Below are 5,962 nucleotides of genomic sequence, written 5' to 3'. Positions count from 1 at the left end.
GCTGATTAGCCTAGTATCACGAATATTAATTTATGTAGTTATTCTTTTTTCGACAACACACTAGCATTAAATGTGTATTGCCAATGTATGCCACATATATCTATGTATATTATATATCTGTACCATAAGTCCTTGCCATGTATTTGTGGATATATATTAGAAGTCTTGTAAATAGCAGTAGCCTAATGTCATGTAGCTTGAAAAACATCCGTATATACTTATATTATGGAATTCTACATAATGCTGTATAGGAAATATTATGTGAACTATGATGGAGAATGTATAAATTTAGGCCTCGGATGTATTACTGTCATGTATACTGTGTAATTTCCCTTTCATTGTTGTTCATTACATTGTCCTCTAACATTAAATTATAATTTAGCACTGTGAGATGTATACCACATAGACATGGTTTTGATACACATGTTTTATATATATATACTTTATATTGTATTCATGTATACTTATGTATAATGGCTGGCTGGCAGACGTCTTGAAATCCTCCCTTAACCCCTCCTCTCCTCTCCCGCCAGTGTTACCATGTCTTGCTAATATGAATTCTTTGTTCAAATATTTTTATATCATGATATAATCTTTAATGTACTGAATTATTGATATGCATTATTATGTAAGGTTGTGTATTATAGTCTTTATTTTGTTGATATATGAATTACAAGTTCTTGATCGAGATACGTCTGTATATGAGCTTGAGATATTTGAAAGAGAGGAGTCAGCTGACTCATAGAGGTGGATACAGTGTCGCTCCCGGCCAGCATGGCTCTGGGCGGTCACTCTTTGATTTTCTCAGTCGATTATTATTATTAACATCTTTATTGACAAAATTAATTACAATTTGGCCTAATCTGAGGATTTTGATAGTCTTATTAAAGTGAGGATAATGCTGGTATTCACTGTCAAGCAGGACAGAGGGTCATACATAAGACAATAGGTCTAAACTGTAGGCTGAAGCACATATATATCATGGTTACAATCAATGTTTTAATGTATGGATATGTGAAAACAACTTTCTACTGTGCACTGCCACACAAGAGCAGGGATGGTTCATAAGTGATGCAGCTTAGAAGTGATATAAATAAAAATTGTTCTTCATTCTTTAAAATGGACAAGCAAATTTTGAATAAATTGTTAGGATGTCGCTTGTGCTCTCTAGAGTAGAGTACTGCTGCACAATGACAGCACCTTTCAAAGCTGGAGAAAATACTGACCTGGAGAGCGTGCAGAAATCCTTTACTGCTAGAATCCACTCAGTAAAACATCTAAACTATTGGGACCGACTAAAGAGCCTAAAACTGTACTCCCTTGAGCGCAGGCGGGAGAGGTACATAATAATTTACACGTGGAAAATATTAGAGGGGCTGGTCCCAAACCTGCACACAGAAATAACATCACATGAGACCAGAAGACATGGCAGGATGTGCAGAATACCCCCGTTGAAAAACAGAGGTGCAACTGGTACTCTGAGAGAGAACTCTATCAACATCAGAGGTCCGAGACTGTTCAACACGCTTCCACTACACATAATTGGCCGACCCCTCACAGTGTTCAAGAGAGAACTGGATAAGCACCTCCAAAGGATACCTGATCAACCAGGCTGTGACTCATACGTCAGGCTGCGAGCAGCCGCGTCCAACAGCCTGGTTGATCAGTCCGGCAACCAGGAGGCCTGGTCGACGACCGGGCCGCGGGGACGCTAAGCCCCCGGAAGCACCTCAAGGTAACCTCAAGGTATGTCGTCCAGAACACCTGAGTTAATAAAATAGTTGCACAGTTGGTGGTACAATAGGCCAGGAGGTCTAAAGTCCTTTACGGTTTCACATTCAACAATATAGTGTTCTAGTGAATGCATTAAAGGTTTATCACAGTTTACAATCTGAGTATTCTGGTAGTGGCTCAGCCTCACTAACCTGCCAGATGTGTCTATAGCCAAGGCGAATTCGCGCAATGATTACATCACCTTACCTGGTCCGGTTACTGTGCTGACCATACAAATACCTATTATTACAAAACTTATCATAACTTTTAATACTGTAGCTTTCAGGTCTCTGGGCATTTCTTAGTTCTTCTAAATCTGAAATAATTTCTTTAATTTGTATGTTTCTAATAACTGCATTAGATAGTGCAAAGTCATAATCAATGTTTTCTTTCCTGCAAGCCTCATTGGCCAATTGATCTACAAAGTCATGTTTTCCAACTCCAACATGGGATGGGATCCACACAAATTTTATACAAGAGTTATTATCATTGGCAAAAATTACATTCCATTTAATATTACAAGCTACTTCCAACATACATTGTGATGGGTTATTTAAGGACTGCAGAGCACTTTTAGAGTCACAGAAAATAACTCCACCACCATTGAGCTTAAGGTATTCAGTGGCTGGATAAATGCCCAATAGCTCGGTCTGTGTCGTGCTTGCCCAGTTGTTCAATCTCTGTGTACTAGTCATGATCATTTCATTCCCTTTATACACTGCACATGCACAACCTGTTCTACCAGTGCCTAACTGCACAGAGCCATCAGTAAAGGCATAGGATTCAGTCAATAGCTTCTAATGTTATACATCTCAAAATGTCAGTGTTATACATTTATTTTACTCTGATGGGAGTATAATGCAGAGAGACCTCCACATCTTTCCAAGGGGAATGTAGTGAACAGTTTTATCAGGGTTAAGAGACACATTCAGTTTCTGAAGATTATAGGCACAACAACTGAGCCACACACTGTAGGGAGCTTTTTGTGGCGGATTGAGGGAACAGTCAGAATTGTTTAGAATGGATCTCAATTTAATTTGAATAGAGCTGGGGGGACCATTATTTTTCAAAGTTTTGGCGCAAAACATAGTATTAAGTAGAACTATTCTTTCGTAAATGGAAGGTAAGTTTAGTTCCTTTCTCATGTTAACAATTCTGACAGTTCTAGGACAACCCAGGATGATGCGCATGGCATCATTCTGTACTACATCTAGGCCTTGTAATTGTTTAAGAGAAAAATTAAGAAGATGCAAGGCATAATAATCAACAACAGATCGTGTAAAGGCAATATAAAAACTACGAGCATATTTTATGTTAATGCCAAATCCTTCGCCAACAAGAGTTCTGAGAGGTTTAAGACGCTCAACTAGTTTTTTGCGCAGGTTGCTGACGAGATTTGTATCATTAACCTCGACTCCAAGATATTTATAAGACTCGCAAGTCTCCACGGGCATTCCATTAATAGTATAGTTAACATGAAGAGAATGGGGAATAAGAACCCTTGTTTTATCAACAGAGATTATGAGGCCACTTTCTACTACTTTCTTGGAGAATGCATCAACACTTGTAACCTTGGTTTACTGTGTGCCATAATACAAATATCATCAGCATAACATATAACTGTTTCCGTAGGTTGTACAGGTATGTCATGGATAAGTTTGTGCATAAGTATATTGAAGAGCATAGGGCTTAGGACACCACCTTGAGGTGTGCCTAGTTCGAATGCATCTGTTCTTGTACTTTTAACTCCTTTAAATAGGATACAACCCGTTCTCACACAAGACAGCACATATATGACTTAATGCTTAAAGTCAATATGTTGAATATGAATTAGTAAATATGTGATATATTCCCAGTTACTTTTTTTCTAAGGCCCAAACTCTTCCTCACGTACCAATTTACGTCTCACAGTATCCATCCGTCAACCTAGATAGCAGAATAGTCGTGATTGGTTCAATTATAAGGAAAATTGTAGTTTTCAGATCCCACATGGGTTGTGAAATTTACCTACTATTGTCCATGCTCTTAGAATATTACAGATCAGCTACTTCCTATTGAAGGCTCGTAGTTTTGTTTTGAGAAATATTAGTTGTTCTTAGTAAATTATAATAAGCACTAAAAATTATTACATAGAATAACAGTCCTTCGTCAATCAATATTATATACCATAGTTTGTGCTCTATAAATCTTTAAAGGATGTTTTGTAGGAACGCTAACAGAAAACGATGTTACGTGGGAATGTCTATGGGGTAAACTACTGCAAACAGGATATTATTGTGTCTACTATACCAACTATAGCTAGGATGGGTATATTGTCCACTACCACCTGTTAGGTGGGTAAGGGGTCCAATACCACCCACAGGATGGGTATGAGGGTCACATCCACCCACAGGATGAGTATGGGGACCACATCCACCCACAGGAAGGGTATGGGGTCCAATACTACCCACAGGATGAGTATGGCGTCCACTACAACCCACAGGATGGGTATGGGGCTCCAACCACCCATAGAATGAGTATGGGGCTCCAACCACCCATAGAATGGGTATGGGGTCCAATAACACCCACTGGATGTGTATGGCGTCCATTGTCGCGCGTCGAGCTCGAAAACCGCAGCATTCATCTCAGAACCATGCCTATTTCACGCAGATTCCTTAATAAACGTAAGAATTTTATATGTCACAAGAAAGATAGAAATATAAGCTTCATTCTAAATACCTTACCATGGGTATATTTAAATTTAAAGCGAAGATACGTGTATTCTTATAATAGCCGAGCTCCGACCCCGGACAGATCGATCGACCGAGCAACTCTCTCGCAGAACAATGTTTATTTTACGTGAATTCGTTAATAAACATATGTGTTTTATATGTCTCAAGAAAGACAGACATATAAGCTTCACTTTAAACACTTTACCATAGACATATTTAAAGTTCTAATGAAGATACATGTATTTTAAAAATTATGGAGCTCCCACCCCGTACAGACTGAATGACAGAGCAACTCTCTCTCAGATCAATGTTTATTTCACGTAAATTCGTTAATAAACACAAATGTTTTATATGTCTTAAGCAAGATAGAAATAAGAGCTTCATTTTAAATACATTACAATAGACATATTTATAGCTCAAGTGAAGATACATATGTTTTTATAGTAGCGCTCAGTAGCTTGTCGGGCATGGAGTGCAGACGCCTATGCACTTGCCGATATATTGTATAATTAACAAAGATACGCTAATAAAGCCTAAAATCTTATATGCCTCCAGAAAGACGGAGATATGAACATTATTATGATTGCACCAAATGAAATATATCATGTTCGAGAACAAAGATATATCAATTTTAAATTAAGTTTCGACTCTTACTCGGGCGAGAGAGATGGGGCAACTCTCGCCCCATCTATTGGGGATTCTGTCCACTAAAGACCCAAAGCTACTCAAACCCTCCTAGCATTATTTAGGTAATGAAGTAATATGGTATATATACTCACTATAATGTGGGTGTTGAATGCAGAACATGAGAAAACATATATTTACTCCAAACTAATGTAATTTCATTATGAAATAAGTAGCATCAAAGGAAGTCGACGGTCCAAGCGTCAATGTTGTGGAGCGACTTATCCAAGATATATCGTTGTTTGGAAAGTGTTTGTTGGCATATCCAGTTGTCGCACTTCTCTGCACAAATTATCACAAATTTAAATTATAATGTTAACAAGTAGAATACATATTTTTAATAAAATCTAACATAACTAGTCAGAAAACATTTAACATTTATTAAAAAATATATGTTTGGAAGTTAAATTTATTTATTTTATTTATTTATATATATACAAGAAGGTACATTGGGTTTGTCAGAATACATTGGAGAGTACAGTATTTACACTCTTGTAAAGCCACTATTACGCGCAGCGTTTCGGGCAGGTCCTTAATCTAACAGATAATTTTAAGTAGGTAATTTCTATCAGAATTGATAAATGACAAAGATACATTGCAAGAGAAAAATGAGATGAGAGAGCTTAGTAAGTATATTAAAGCACATTGTTATATTAAAGCTCTGATTGATTACATTGACAGCTGGATTAGTAATTTAAACAAGATTAATAGACACCATACAGCAGATTGACAGCACATATAAGACAGCAATGATCACAATGGTAAAGATGTTCAGATTGGGTACATAAAGATTG

Source organism: Procambarus clarkii, chromosome 38 (genome assembly GCF_040958095.1).
Source record: "Procambarus clarkii isolate CNS0578487 chromosome 38, FALCON_Pclarkii_2.0, whole genome shotgun sequence".
In the NCBI taxonomy this organism is placed as follows: Eukaryota; Metazoa; Arthropoda; class Malacostraca; order Decapoda; family Cambaridae; genus Procambarus; species Procambarus clarkii.
This window is presented reverse-complemented; position numbering follows the sequence as displayed.